The sequence below is a fragment of the Gracilinanus agilis genome, chromosome 6 (genome assembly GCF_016433145.1).
Source record: "Gracilinanus agilis isolate LMUSP501 chromosome 6, AgileGrace, whole genome shotgun sequence".
Classification (NCBI taxonomy): Eukaryota; Metazoa; Chordata; class Mammalia; order Didelphimorphia; family Didelphidae; genus Gracilinanus; species Gracilinanus agilis.
Window position 1 is genome coordinate 231135935 of NC_058135.1, and position 16859 is coordinate 231152793.

The following is a 16859-nucleotide window of genomic DNA, read 5'->3' on the forward strand; positions in this document are numbered from 1 at the left end:
GAACAAAAGATCAAAAATATCAAGGGAATTAATAGATATATTAGCAGGAGGCAGCTAGGTGGCTCAGGGAAATAGAAAGCCACACCTAGAGATTAGAGGTCCTGAGTTCAAATGTGACCTCAGACACTTCCCAGCTGTGTGACCCTGGGCAAGTCACTTAACTGCCATTGCCCACCCTTACCACTCTTCTGCATTGGAAGAAATACACAGTATTGATTCTAAAAGGGAAAGGTTTATTTTTTTTTTAAGATATAATGCCTATTCTCATGGTAATGTGTTTTGCATGATAATACATGCCAGCTCCAGGAAGGAAGAGGGAAGGGTAGGAGGGAGATAATTTGGATCATATAATTTTGGAAAATTTAAGTTGAAATTTATTACATGTAATTGGTAAAATCAAATATCTTCATAATAAAAAAATAAAAAGGTATAATACCAACAATAAACATATTTAACATTCATCTAGCACTTAAAGTTTGCAAAGCATTTCACATATATTATTTCATTTAAGCCCCTTAGAAAACTTATGAGATAAATACCACAGGTATTATTAGCCCCATTTTATAGATGGGAAAATTGAGACTCAGAAAAGTGAAATGATATACCTAGAGTGATACAGCTAGTAAGTACAAAGGTGAGATTTGAATCCATATCTTCCTAATTCCAAGGGCAGCACTGAGTCTCTATTAATTAGAATAAAACAAATACCCTGCCATAGTAATAATGATAATAGCTACCATTTATAGTTAATACCTTAAGGTTTGCCAAGTGCCTTACAAAAACTATTTCATTTTATCCTTGCAAAAACACTGGGAAGCAAGTGTTATTTTCATCCCCATTTTACAAATGAAGAATTGGAGGCAGACAAAGGTTAAGTGACTTGCCCAAAGCCACACATCTAGTAAGTGGATGAGTCTGCATTTGAACTCGGGTCTTCTTGCTCCAAGTCTTGCTCTCTAGCCTCTGTATCTCTTAACTGTCTCAAAAGTGAAGAAATGTCAGCAGAAGTTCAGGCTCATGATCTACCAGTGGATGATGAGAGCTTAACAATATGGTGTACATCAGTGGGAGATCAGAAGGCAGATCTTCAGACTATGGAAAAAGCTCTCAAAGCTACTAGGTTGTTGTGAAAGGACAGCTCTACTTGTCTTGATGTTCCCTAGCTTCAAGATCCAGTCAATGAACTCTAGGCTAGTCTCTGAGCAGCAAAGTGGCAAAGTTAAGATTCAGAACCAGATCTTCTGATTTCAAAGCCTTTCCTCTTTTGACTTCACCACATTGCCATTTATCAAGGCTAAGATCTTCATGATGTCTGGATAGACCACATCCAAGGCTTTATCTTTTCTCTATAAGAAGATCTATTATTAAGGGAGGGCACCTGCCTGGAGATTCCCTTGGATGCTTGCATGGTATGACTCTTCCCTCAGTGTTCTGGAGCCCACAGACCCCACACACCATGCTCTGACACAAGCTGTATGCCTTTAGGGTTTGGTGGGAAGGTGAAAGACAAAAAGGGAATGAGAGTCACAAAGTGGCGGAAGATTTTAGGGTGACAAGTTGCCTCCTCTCCTTTTAAAGTTGTCCCTGGAAGATAGACACCAGGCAGGCAGGGATTTGGGACAATGAAGCTCAGAAAGTTAAGGGCTTTCTCATCAGAGTTCTAGAAGTGGTAGGGAGAAGTTGAGATGCCCTGTCTTTCAGGGCAGAGTCCCAAACAAGGAAAACAATAACCCCTTCCCAAAGAACCAATTTCCAGTGCCCTCTCCGTGGACTTCTCTCTCCTCAGTCAGTATATGTGAGTCAAGTCAACAAGAATTTATTAAATACCTTACTAAGCGGTGGGAATAAAAATTCAAGAACAAAGGAAGTCCCACCACTTTAGGAACTTATATTCTAATGGAGGAAGGCAACACATAAAAGAAAGCTGAAATGTGGCTGGGTTGGGAAAGAGAGTTGCCTGCCCTATAAAGAGATGGATGAAAAACTCCAATGAGTCAGAAGTACAGCCTGGAGAGGAATAAAGACTTGGCTGGTCTGAACATTCTCCTTAAAAGAGAGGGTCTGGGAAGAACCAACCAATTAGAGGAAGGGATAATAGGGATTGTGGGTTCTTTCAGTGTGACAAGGGAACTTCCAAGATAAAATGGTTTCTGTGGTATTGTAGAAAAAGTTCAGTCAGGAGTCCATCCTGGAAAGGAATGAGCTCCATAAAAGCATACCCTTTCCCTAAACCAGCTCAGTCTCTCTGTACCTAGAGGGTCCCAAACTTGAAGTCTTCTCTTGATGGGCAACTCTCAGTCTACAAAAGCACCTCAGGCTTCCCCAGAGTAGTCCAGCCTCTGTCGAAGGAAAGCCCTAGACGAATGGGTGTGTGTTCCAAAGAGACAGATGGCCCTGCCTGAGGTCATTCCTTGACAGGCAGTACAGGAGTAATATTCGTCCTTAATCAGATTATTTTCCTTCAGTTTGGACTCACCTTTTTAGCCACTCCAGAGAGACTGAGTTTCTCCTAGGTTTTGAGGCTGCCTAAATCTCTCAAACCATATGAGTAGGGATCAGCAGCTGGGGCAACCAGTTATAGAGTTCTGAAAGGAGGGAGGGTCTATGATAGAGAGGGGGCAAGTCAGGAAAAAGTGGGAATAGCTCCTAGATGGCACAAAAATAGCCATTTCTTTTGTGATCATGTAGGCCCGATAGCTTCCTTCTGAATTTTGTCAGTCTCATGGTTTTATTTGATTCTTTAGCCAAGGTCCCGAGGTGTTAAGCCCTGGCTCTGCCATTCACTAGCCTTGTAACATTGGATAAAAGACTTCACCTCTGAAAGTCTTGGCTTAATCCTCTACAAAATGAGAATCATGATGCCTGGACTAGCTCCTGTGCTGGAATGGCATACAGAATAAATTGAGTGTCTAAGATGCTGTGTCCAGAGCACCACATTAAGCACTGAAGGAGAAGCACTGTTTAAATAAGTCATGATCCCTGCTCTCATGGAGCTTGCAGTCTAGTAAGGAGATGCATAGAAAATCATGCTATAGAGTCATATATAATAAGAGGACCAATGATAAAAGATACTATGCATGACAGAAAAGTGATTAGATGACTCTAGGGTATATGTTCACAAGTATATCCATGCAGATAAATAGCTATCTAGATACAGATCTGTGTATTGTAGGAATTAAATTTTAATGGTTTGACTAAAATATATGAAAATCATAAATAATATGGTAGTCAGTGATTTAAAGTATTATTTCTCAAAGTCAAAATGACTTCTAATAGCTTTTATTTACAAAAGAGGTGGAAAGAGTAGAGAAATACAGAAAGGTAGAGAAGACATTTAACCTATGTATCTAAATATTTATCTGATGCTCAACTCAGCCAGGACTTGTTGACCTTCAGCCAGAATTAAACTCTCTCCAGAGGAAAGGAAAGCCAACTATTCACTCATCCAAGTTCCCTCCAAGAAGTAGATTAAAATGATAACTCAAGCTGAAGATGACTCCTGAGGCCAACTTTCTTCTTGAAGCTAACTTTCTTCTTGAAGCTGACTTTCTTCTTGAAGCCCACTTCCTTCTTGAAGCTGACTTTCTTCTCACCCCAGAAATTAAGGGCCTTTTATGGTGGCTTCTTGTCCCTTCCCCTCTTCACAGGGGCCAATCACAGTTTCCAAATTGCCTAGACACTGCCTCCCTGGGCAGTGTCTGTGGGATCTACTTCTCACCTTCTGTTAGGGTAAATTCTCATCAAAAAGTTTCACAGATTCCTGGCTGATTGAGTTTCTGAGGTTGTGAATTCTCCAAGTGGTTTGGAGCTCATCCATCTAGTTCAAGCTTTTGTTGTTTCAATCAAGAGGTAGACAAAGGAAAGTTAATCCTGTCTTCACAATCTAGTGAGGTACTAAGTAGGGGTACTTAAGTTATTATTAATCAAAGTGTTAACTTCAACTAGGCAAAGACTATAAAGGATTCCCTTTTTACATGTGTAAACTCAGAATAGACAAAAAGAACTAAGAATTTCCTTTCACAGTATACAGCCATTAAAGAAATTTGTCTTGCTAGACTAAATATATTTGTTATAAGGAATTTGTTTTTCTTTTTTTTTTCAGGAGAGTGTGGGGTTTGGAGGAGAAAAAAAAATTTCTATAATTTTTATTCCAATAGAGTTGGGAGGTACCACAGAGATGAATTGTTACAGGCATTCTCAGATGAGACCACCATATTATTAGTTTTGCTTATTCATTTTACTTTGTTATGAGACAGCAACAGATATTAGAAAAAAATCTGTAAACATTTTAAAAAACAAACTACATCAATAAAATGTGCTCTTTCTATTAAAAAAATAGTACAGTGGAGAGGTATGAAAAAAGCCCTGTGGAATTTCCAGAAGAAAGTAACCATTACCAACTAGAGATATTAGGGAAAAATTCACAGAAGAGGTAGCATTTGAATTTGTCTTAAAAAGACAGGTAGGAATTCCAAAATTTTCCAAAGAGAGAAAAAATGTTTTAGGAGCAGAGAAGACTGTAAACCATGCTGAGATTGGGGGGTAAGGAAAGGCAGAGTGTACATTTCAGAGGTAGTAATCCAGTTCAACTAGAGCACAGGGTAAATGGAAGGTAAGGTAGGATCAGGTTGTATAAGACCTTCAATGCCAGACCAATGAGTTTACATTAATAATAGTGAGTTCATAATAGTGAACACTGAAGAGTTTTTAAAAGAAGAGTGACATGACCAGCTCCATGATGTAGTTCTATAACTAGGATAGAATGGCTGGGATGTTGCCTTCAAAGTAGATATTGGGGGGTGGGGGGCTCTTTCCTTGATGGTTTAGAGATCACTCCTCCCACACCTCTAGGGCTGAAAAAGACTATATATGTGGAACTTGATAGGAAAGTGGGAGTCAGAAGCTTTAAGGAAGATTAGGCCTATAGTTGTTTGAAGGATGTGTTGGAGAGGGGCAGAGAGAAGGAGCAAAACTTGTTAGAAGACTACTTTAATAGTTTAGTAAATATATTAATGAAGCACTGTAGCAAAGTGTTAGCAGTAGGAAAAGAGAAAGAGATGGATATCAAAGACATTATGGAGGCATAAACAACTGGATTTGTTAATAACACCAGGCCTGGAGACAAGAGGTCCTGGCTTCAGATTTGGCCTCAGACACTTCTAGCTGTGTGATCCTAGATCAATCACTTAACCCCAGCTGCCTAGCCCTTGCCATTCTTCTGCCTTGGAACTCATACTTGTAATAGTTCTAAGAGGAAAGGTGAGGGTTTAAGAAAGAAGCAGCACAAGAAATAGAAGTAAAATACAGATCTGAGAGTCATTTTCATAGAAGATTGAAACCAGGGGATCAGATGAGATGGCTAAGGGGGAAAAGATAGAGGAAGAGATAAAGAATCTTGGAAAGCACACTTCTTCCAGGTTCAGGAAATCAATGAGGAAACAGAGGTGATCAGAGAACCAGAAGAGTGTAGACTATTTCTAAAGCCAAGGGGATAGAGGCTATCCAGAAAGATAGCGTAGCCAAATGAGGTATAAAGATAAAAGGTCATTGGATTTGTGTTTATATTTGGGTTTTTTTTTAAATTAGGGGACTTAAAGAAATATTAATGAGCATTTATTTTTTTCTCCCTATCACCTGCCCTTCTGCCATTGGGAAAAAAAGAGAAGAAAACAAAATCCTTCCAACAAATATGTCTAGTTAAGTACAGTAATTTCTCCATTGGCCAAGTCCAAAAATATATGTTCTGTTCATGCTATGTCTTGTGTCCATCACCTCTCTGGCAGTGGTCAGGCAGTGTGCTTTGTCATTAGAAGGCTGGAGTCATGGCTGACCATTGTGCTGACCAGAGTTCTGAAATCTTTCACAGATATTTGCAAACTGTCCCATAACAAAAAAAAATGGAGCAGGTCAAAGATTCCATGCCAGTCTGAATAAGAATTAGACCCACAAGTGACTGCTACTCTTCCAGCCTGGACAAGATATGAGGAGATTCAATCTAAAATAATAATAATAATAGCTAACATTTAGAAAGCACTTAATGTGTGCCAGATACTGTAACAAACACTTTACAATGATTATCTCATTTAATCTTTACAACTACCCTGGGAGGTAGATTCTATTATCTCCATTTTACAGATTAGGAAACTGAGGCAAATAGTTGTTAAAGTGACTCACCTAGAGTTATATAACTATTAAGTGCCTAAGTCTAGATTCATACTGAGGTCTTACTGACTCCAGGCCCAGCCCTTTATTCACTATGCCAACTAGTTTCCACATATAAGATGAGGGAGACATGATTAGTTAGCAGCTCTTCTGAAAAAGATTTATGGGTTTTAGTGGAATGCAGGCCCAAGAAGAATGATCAATATGATGTCAGTCAGAAAAGCTAATGTCATCTTGGACTAGATTAAGAAGGAAGGGCTTCAGGAAATTAGGAGATGAAAATCTTTCTCTATTCTTCCCTAGTCTGACCACATTTGGAATATTGTGTTTAGTTTAGGTGAACACAGTTTAAGAAGGATATTGATAAGCTGAAGTGTGTCGAGAAAAAAAGAGTGAAAATCCTGGAGTTCATGTCATATGAAGATTGGTTGAATGAAATGGGATGTTTACTCTGGAGAAGGACAGGCTCATGGGGTTATGGTTGTTGTTGTTAAGTATGTGAAGGACTCCTGTGGGAAAAGGATTAGACTAGTCCAGAAGGGCAAACCAAGAACAGTGGGTAGAGGTTTCTGAAGCAAATTTAAGCTGGATATCAAGAAAAACTTGGTAATGATTAGAGTTGAACAAAAATGGAATGGGCTGCCTAGAGAGCTGATAGGTTCTCCCTCCTTGGAATTTTAAGCCGTAGCTGAATGATCATTTGTCAGGGATGTTATCATAGAAATTCCTTTCACATATAGGTTGGATTAAATGGCTGCTGAGTTCTCTTCCAGTTCCCAATTATGTGATAGAAATAGATTTACATAGTATATTGGCATTAGGAGAAGGGGATATCTCATTTGGCAGAATTTGGACTCCAGAGGGATTTGTAATAATTCATATTTACAAAGCTTAAGGTTACGAATATGTCTACTCACAAAAACCTTATAAGGGATAAGGGGCAAATATCTTATCCATTTCATGGACAAGGGAACTGAGCCTGGGAGAGGGGAAGGTACTTGTTTAAGGTCAAACAATGTGTCACAGCTAGGACTTGAACTTGAATATCAATCCACCCACATAGGAGATGATTTATATGTTATTTATAATAGTAAAATGCTATATAATTGCAACATGTTCATCATCATTGTCATCGTCATTGTCATGATCATGATTTGGTGATAGTCAGTTATCCAAGGTAAATTCCAAGCTCTGATGACAAAACTGGCCCTTCTTAAAGGATAGGATTACGTCTTTGCCTTCTCCAGCTCAAGACCATCCTTGAATCCTCTAAGCATTCTTAAAAGGAGCAGCATTCTTTCTTTAAAATTAAAAAAAAAAAGCAGTCAGGAAGAGAAAACACCCACACTCTGTGGGCCTAGTCACCATTTCCAAGATAATTCAGTCCCTTAGCCTGAGAATTCCAGTTGGGACAAGGAGGAGGGCTGGGGAATGGACCCAGAGGAGGAATCTGAGGGACTAGCCTTGAAGGAGAGAGAGAGTAAAGGGAAGAGCATAACAACCCTTTGAGTTAGGAAGTATGTGCATAATTTTACAGATGAGGAGATTGGGGTGAAGAGAAATTAACTTTTTTGCTCAGGATCACACAGTTAGCAAATTCAAACCCAAATCTAATATTCTATTATATCACAGTGCCTTCTAAAATGGACCATTAGGGTTCCTAGGTGGCTAAAGAGAGTCTCCTTTTTCAAGAATCAGTAGCTACCTTAACTGAAATTGCCCCCCTTTAAGACCTAGGAAGATCTTTCTCAAGGGTAAGACTAGCCAGAAAGAGGAGATAAAGCATGGATTACTTCTTTTAGGGAGTTGTCCTTGGTGCTGCCCCTAGACAGACCTCTCTCCCACCTCCACGCCCAGCCTTCCTGTCTATAAAGTCTCTACCTTTGTACAACCCCCAGACCCATTTGTAACCAAACTCTGCCCTTAGCCTGATAGTGATCTCTCCAGGTCCTATTTTTGTATCTTGTACCCAGTCTGGATACGCTTCACCTTTCCACCCCAATTTGCCTGGTTATCCGAGGCTGTGTTTTATGTCTTCAAATAGGGCAGAAGGGTATGAGGTACCCCTCCCACCCTCACATAAGCTGCCTCTTTTCCAGGTCTTCATCCTTAGCCTGGCAGATTACCAGAGATCTGCTCATTGGGCCCACTACCATTCCTCTTTCAACCACATAGGTTTTCAGGAGGAAGAGTAGTCCTTACCATCCTGTCCTTACCACCCCATGGCCTGCCTTGCTTTGTTCACCCTGGGTCCCTTGGATAGTGGGTGGCTTGGGGCTCCTCCCCCAGAGCTACACAGGCCTATTCACAGATGTACTCTCTACTCTTCCCTTTTAGAGAGGTTCTGAGAGTGGGGGCCCTTTGTTTGTGGAAACAAAGCTGTTTGCATTTTAAAATATAATCATTTTATTATTCCCCATTTGAAGAGTACTTGAGTTTTGAAAAAAAATTCATTAGAATTCCAGATTTAATTAACTCTGAAATACAAAGCCCCAGCTCTTCTTTGGAAGCCCATACCCATGCCATCTGCCAAGCCCATGGAAAGAGATGTGTGCTAGATTACCAGAAGCCTCAAAATCCCTCATCAATACTACTACAACAACAACAACAACAACAACAACAACAACAATAGCATTTATATAGTCCTGTAAGGTTTTCAAAATGCTTTAAATTTATTTTCTCATTTGATTCTTACAATAATCCTTTGATCCTTTGATATAAATTCCCATTTTGCACTTGGGAAATTGATGTGGAAGGGGTCAAATAGCTAGTGTCTAATGCAGAATCTGAACCCAGATCTTCTGACTCCAAGGCCATTGCTCTCTCCACTGCCTTACCTTCCTGGCTACTTTCTTGTCATCAATCTATTATGTGTCTATTCTGTCTCTGTCACACACACACACACACACACACACACGGCAGGTGCCTAGATCCCACTCTGCCCACTTTTGCCCACATAACAGCCCTCACCCTACTGCTCTACACTGGCTTACACTGCAGATCGGTGTAATGGAGAACGGGTTTTGAACATCTCAGGATGTTTGGGGTGCGTCTCCATGTACACACACTACATCTCTCCTAGCTTACAAGCTATGCATCCTCAAGCTGCAGCAAAAAAAATGAGATTGGCACTGATAAAGCCCTTTTAAAGTGAACACAGTCTCAAGTCCTGTAAGAAAGGGAGGCACAAAAGCAGTGAGCTTTTTTTAAACCCTTAGCTTCCATATTAGAATCAATACTGGAAGAAACACAGAAGAAAAACAGCTGCCTGATCACATGGATCAATGGGGATATGATTGGGGATGTAGATGCTAAATGATCACCCTAATGCAAATATCAATAATATGGAAATAGGTCTTGATCAATGACCCATGTAAAACCCAGTGGAATTGTGCATCGGCTATGGGAGGGGGTGGGAGGAGGGGAGGGAAAGAACATGAATCATGTAACCGTGGAAAAATATTCTAAATCAATTAATTAAATAAATTTAAAAATAAAAGAGTCAATATTAGATAGTGGTTCCAAGGCAGAAGAGCAATAAGGGCTAGGCATAAGTGATTTGCCAAGGGTCACAAAGCTAGGAGATGTTTAAGACCAGATTTGAATTCAGGACTTCTGGCTTTCAATCCATTCAGATCCCTACCTGGTCCCAGTAGTGAACTTTCCATGAAGTCTAGCCTCAATTTAGAGGCCATGAGGGAGCAATCTTGTTTTTCAAAGGCATAGAAAACATGATGGGAATGATAGTGACAGCTGTGTAGTGATTGATAATGTGTTTTTCCTCCCTTTAGATTAGGGACTCAAAGGTCCCTAGTTAATTTAGTCCTAAGGTCCATTAATTTAGTTTTAAAAATATTTTGTTAACTATTTCAATTTAATTGCATTCCTTTGCAATCATATATTTATAAAAACACTAATTTGAGGAGTCCATAGGCTTCACCAAAATGCCAAAGGAGTCCAAGATACCAAAAAGTTAAGAACTCCTGATTTTAACACATCTCTTCAGAGGCCTCTTTGGTTCTTTTGGGAGTTGGGGACTTTTCAATACAAAACATTGAGCATATAAAGTTGGTCCTTCACCTTTGTGTCCCTAGGATTGTATTTTGCTTCTCATCCCTTTCTGGCTTTGCTCTCAACCGCCTTTCCACTAATATTCCCAAGGGTTAGTTGAAAACAGCCGAAAGTATTACTTCTCCAGAGGAATTTATAACATAGAAGACTCCAGTGCCTTCAAAAACTAAAGAAATTCTTCTCCAATGGGGGAATTTTAGGCGAGAAGATGAATTTCAGGTGCTTAGGAAGCATTCAGTTATTTATGTGAAGAGGGTGATGATGAAACAGATGAGGGTCTTACAGTTGCCCCTTGGATCACAACGTCTGGATGGCCATGGTTCTGGTGGAGGCCCCTCTAGCTGGATTGAATCTGTATGTAAACTGCTGCTGGAGCTAGAAAGTGCTTTAGATCAGAAGTCAGAAAATGTGGTTCTAGATTCAGCCTGTCAGTCTATCAGTTCTGTGGGCTTCGGTAAGTCATTATTGACTCTTTCTGGGCTTTGTTTCTTCATCTATAAAATGGACTAGTTTATTTATAAAATCCCTTCCAATTCCAATAGTCTGTGCATTTCACTTGCTCAGCCATGGAGATGGGGCTAGATAGAGGTGATTGTGACATTCTAATCATAAGCACTCGTGTGTGTGGTAATTTGGGGACCGAGCCAGGAGGTGTGTTCTGCAGACGACTGTGCTGTGTGTTTGGGAAAGGAGGACGGCTGAATGGGACAAAGCCCCATTCTGTGTGTAAATACGGGCAGGCTGAACAAGCTGTCTGTACCAGTTCCCCAGAGGGCTGCAAGCCAGGGAGACACTATGGGGATGGGAATGAGCACTACGAAGATGAGTCACAGAGAGAAGCAGCAGTTTACATACAGACTCAATCCAGGGACCTCCACCAGAATCGCTCTTCATGAGACTCCCAATGCCAAAGCCGGGGTAGTCTTGGTGCATTTAGGAGGCTCACAAGAGCATAATTTTATTTTATTTATTTTTTTGTGTGTTCAACTCATATGGATTAACTTTATTCTCCCTACATCCTTCAACATGGTTAGATTCCTTCCCAAAAGCCATGCCATCTAGTATCTGGAAAAGTATAATTTCAGAGACAGACAGTACATTAGATTTCAATTAATCCAACCCACTCATTTGAAAGTTTAGAAAATAGGCCAGAGAAAACCAGGTAGTGGATAGAGTTCTGGACTACAGACAGAAATATCTGTGTTCAGTTTCTGTCTTAGAAAATTAATAACTCTCTGATCTTGGTAAGTCAGTTTATTCATCTTTAAAATGAGGAGTTTGCTCTCTTTGCATTCTAAATCTATAATGGCCTTCTATGATTTGCCCAAGATCCTACAGCTAGTAAGTAAAAGAGGCAGGATTAGGACCAGGATCTTCTGAATCCAAATCCAGCACTGTCTCCATTGTATCATTCAGAACTTCCCTGAACTTGGCTTTAACCGATGATGTCAAGTATGGCTTCTTCTTCACTGTTGTAGTCTAAGGCATTAATCATCCAAGTTTATGGTTGGTTTTTCATTACATTTCCTTTAGGGCAGCAGTTCTGAAAGCGTTATTCCATGGAATTTTCCAAGATTTTTTTCTGAGGGTCAGAAAAGCCAAAACCATTTTCATAATAACACTAAAACTTAATTTGCTCGTTAAAGTTTTTCTCCCTTTTCTGACTGTGAAAAGCTGGATCTTCTTCATATACTTCAACCAAAATAACATATTGCAATAGATTGAATACAGAAGCAAATAGAAGATCCAACTTCTCTTCTATTAGGCCAGACATTAAAGAGATTTGCAAAAATAGCCCAAACCAGTGGTTCCCAAACTTTTTTGGCCTACCACCCCCTTTCCAGAAAAAAATATTACTTAGCACCCCCTGGAAATTAATTTTTTTAATTTTAATAGCAATTTATAGGAAAGATACATGTATTAATGTTTCTACCTTTTTCATAAAATATAGTAAAGAAAGCTGTAAATTAGAAACATTGAACTTTGAAATTATGAAACTATTTATTGAACTCAGAATAGAATGTAATACAAAAAAAGTTAAAATATTCTAAATCATCTTAATGAGAAGGATGAACCTGGTGTGCTGCTACCAATTTAGTAATCCTCGGCTTTATTTTCATCAGCAGTAATCTTAAATCACCACAATTGACTATTTGCAATTGGTTTCTTTTTTTTGTTAATAAATTGGTTACCGCACTGAATCCATGTTCCGAAATGCACCTGTGGCCATCACTGCTTCCCTGGATCACTGCAGCACCCATCAGGGGGCGGTGGTGCCATTTTGGGAATCACTGGCCCAAACAATACCATTTTCACTAATTTTTTAATGAAAAGTATGATTATTTTTAATTTTTAAATGTTAATGTTAACATATAAAAAGTTTATTATTTTTAAATCAGTTTTAAGTATTTATCAGTTTTTATTTCTATTATGGTTTATAACTCACATTAATACAAAAGCTTTTTAGGATCCTTAATAATTTTTTAAATCCTTACCTTCTGTCTTAGAATCAAACAAGTATTGGTTCCAAGGCAAAAGAGTTGATTTGCCCAGTGCTAGGAAATGTCTGAGACCAGATTTGAACCCAGATCCTCCCAACTCCAGACCCGACACTATCCTTTGAGCCACCCAGATTCCCTTGGGGTCCTCAGTAGTTTTCAAGAGTATAAAGGGAACCTGAGTCCAGAAAGTTCACAACTGCTACTCTTGGGAATCATAGATTTTGAGCTGGAATTAACCTTAGAACCTTTGTTTTTCAGCCCCCTTACCTTATAGATGAAGAAACTAAATCCTAGAAAGAGTAAATGACTTGCCCAAAGCAGACAGGTAGTATCAGAGGTGAGCTTTGAACCCAGACCTTCTGATTTCAGAGTTCTTTGGCACATTACCTTTCCAAAGGACTCAGACTTCTCATCCAATCCATAACTTTGAGAGAGACACAATTAATGTGGGTTTCCAAAAGACATTCACCTCCCTCTTCTCAAGAAACCCCCAAGACTGTAGATAAAAAGCATAGGAACAATTCAAGTCACATAGAAAGGTAATTAATGGTGGAATCACACCATTTTGAGTATAAGTACCCATAGTCTACTAGACTTAACTAAGTCACAAGGAAGCATGATAGATATTATTCCTAACTATGCTAGCCCAAAATGTCGGTAACTTGAACGAAAAAACTGAGGCTTTGGGAAGACAGAGCCAAACAGTGAACAACCCCACACGGGCAAATGGTGCAGTAGAGAGCACTAGACCTACAGTCTTCAAATCCATTTGTTTTGCTTGACTTTACACATATAATGGGTATCATCTTGCTTGCTTTTTCAGTGGACTAGAAGGAGGAAGGAAGGCAATTTGGCATTCAAAATTTTTAAAAATGAATGTTAGTCAAAATCCAGCCTTACACACTTAACAAAATATATTTGTTTGCCTCAGTTTCCTCAACTGTAAAATCAGGATAATAATAGTAGCTACTCCTAGGGTTGTTGTGAGGATAAAATGAGGTATTTGCAAAGCATTTAGCACATAATCCAGTACATAGTAGATGCTTAATAAATATTTGTTTCCTTCTTTCCATGATTTGCCTCCTTGTATAATATCGAGTTCCAGGCTTGAATTATTGTCCCCCAAACCAGTTTTCTTGATTGTCTCACACCCTTGGCTCTTGGCACTTTGAAGACAACCTATGTTGGACTCTAGAGACACCTGAGTTGAAATACAAACAGCTGGATGAGGAAAACAGCAGGGAAATACAGCTGCACACAGCTGTTAGTTATGTTCACAAATTCCCCAACTACTTCAACAGCATGGAGACATTCCTTTGATGTTGATGATTGCTGTTTAATGTGGTAGGGGTTCCAAGCCTGGAATGTTTGTGATGGATTGTGTCAAACATGGAATGTGAAAAGAGTGGAGCATGGACGGAGGGTTAACATTGTGGTCAAGGATTGAGCCAATACTGAGATTTTGTGCCAAGTCCAACATTCTTTCCACTGCTCCATGCTGCCTCCCTGGAGATCAGTTCTGTGAGTCAGAGGATAGAAGACACAAAAATAGGATATAAATGGACATAGGTATGTTCGGGTGTGTATCCCTGGAAGTTTGTAGGGAAAACATAGGTGTGAATCCACAGATGTGGTTTTACCCTTGAAGTGAACCTTGATTTAAGGAATATAGGGAGAGCAAGGATTAGCATAAGTCAAAAAGGGTATCATCAATTGACTATTGGACATTTTGAATGCCTCATAGACTTCTCAATCTCAGATGTCCAAAACAAACATATTATCATTACCCCAAAATCCTGTCCTCTTCTGAACTTCCCTATGACAGTGGAGGATATTACTGTCTTCCAGTAAGCCAGGCTTTATAACCTCGGTGTTATTCTCGATTTCTCTCTCATTTACTCCACATATCCAATCAGTTGCAAAATCTTGTGATTTCTTTCTCTACAATATCTTTAACAAACCTTCCCTACTTTCTACTCAAAAAACCACCATCCTAGTTCAAGTCCTTATTGCTTCCCTCCTGGATTATTCCAATGGCCTTCTAATTAATTAGTCTCAGTACTTCAAGTGTCTTTTCCTTCAAATTTAACCTCCACTCATTTGTTAACATGATTTTCCTAAGTTGTAGGTCTAACTATGTCTCTTCTTTGGTCAGTAAATTCTGCTACCTCTAGAATCAAATATAGGATCCTCTGCTTGAAATCTGCAAGACCTTCAGAACCTTGACCCATCCTACTTTTCCAATCTTGCTATATTCTCTTCCCCTCCATGAATTACACAGTCCAGCTATACTGGCCTAATTGCTCATCCTTGAATATGACACTCCATCTTCCACTTCCATACCTTTGAATTAATCATTCTGCATGCTTGGAATGTTTTCCCTCTCAGCATCCAACTCTTAGAATCCCTGACTTCCTTTAAGACTCAGCTCAAGCACTACCTCCCCTATTTCCTGGCTTCTCCCTCCTCCTAGATGATCCCCTTTAGGATTACCTTCCATCTACTCTGTATAGTCTAATTTATATGTCATTTCCTCCAATATAATGCAGACTCCTTGAGGTCAGGGACAGATTTTTGCTTTTAGTGCTTTGTACAGTGCCTGGTCCATAGAAAATACTTGTAAATGCTTATTGATCAGTTGGTTGAAATGAGTGTGAAAAGAAAAAAAAAGTATCTAAATTGCTAATAATAAGGGAAATGCAAATGAAAACAACTCTGAAGTTCCACCTGCTTTTCACAATGGCTAGATCAGTTCACAGGTCCACCAACAGTGTTCTCCCACAGCCCCTCCAGCATTTGTCACTTTCCTTTTTTGGTCAGCTTTGTCAGTCTGGAAGTTGTTTTCATTTGTATTTCTCTAATTATTGGAGATTTAGATATAATGGAGGAGCAACATGTATAAATTTAATCTTTTTTCTCTTTGATCTCTTTTTAACCATTTGTTCAATAAGCATTTATGAAGTACTTTCTATGCCCAGAGTGCTATTGAACTGTCCATGTCCTTTGACCCAATAATACCACTTCTATGTCTATAGGCTAAAAGAGATCAAAGAAAGAAGAAAAGGACACCTGTGCACACAAATATTAATAGCTGGTCTTTGAGTTGGAAACTAAGGTGATGTCTATCAGTTGGGAAGTGACTGAACAAATTCTGCTATATGATGTGATGGGATATGATTGTGCTATAAGAAATTATGAAAGGGAAGTTCATACAGTAACAGTACTGTTAGGACAAGCAACTTGGAAAAACTTGGAAACTCTGATCAACAAATAATTCCAGAGGCCTGATGATAAAACATGCTGATTATCCCCTAATAGAGCTGTGTTAGATTCAGAGCACAGAGAAATATGTTTTGGGAGATGACTAGTGTGGGAATTTGTTTTGCTTGATTATGTGTGTCTCTAACAAAGATTTTGTTTTTCTTGCTTTCTCATGGGAAGAAGGAAAGGAAGGGAAAGAAGGTAGATCTCTAAAAATAAATTTAATTTCAAAAAGAAGTAAAAGTAAAGAATCACGATATGACTTTGAAGTTGAGAACCTGGATTACCAGAAGAATTGTAGTTTCCTCAATAGAAGTAGAAAGAGTAGTGGATTGGGGGCTGGGGGTGAGCAGGGAATAGAGTTTTGTTTTAAATTTGTTGAGTTTGAGATACCTATTAGCTATTTGGGTGGAGATATTCAGAAAGCACTTAGAGATACAGCATTAGAGATCTATAATTACTTGAAAAAAGTTTTGTCTAAATATATATTCAGGAAAAAAAATGAACCAAGATTCCTATTGTCCAGACAGTGATATACAGTTAGATGAGCCACCCCTAGAGTTTTCTATCAATATGTTATTTTGAAGAGTTACTGTAGACAGTAAATGGCCTCAGAATTGAATAGAAGGAAGTGAGTAAGGTAGATTGCTTTTGGAAAAGTGCTCAGCAATTTCAATGATCCCAAGTTTCTCCCTGGGAAAAAAAGCCCCCCTACTTTTTTTTAAGTACCAATATCTTTCTGGTGATTTGATTATAGCCATAAATCATAGAATGGAGGTGGAAGAAGAAGGAAAGAAGCGGGGGAGGGAATAAGTATTTATATAGTGCTTGCTTTGTGCCAGGCTCTATTCTAAGTGCTTTTAC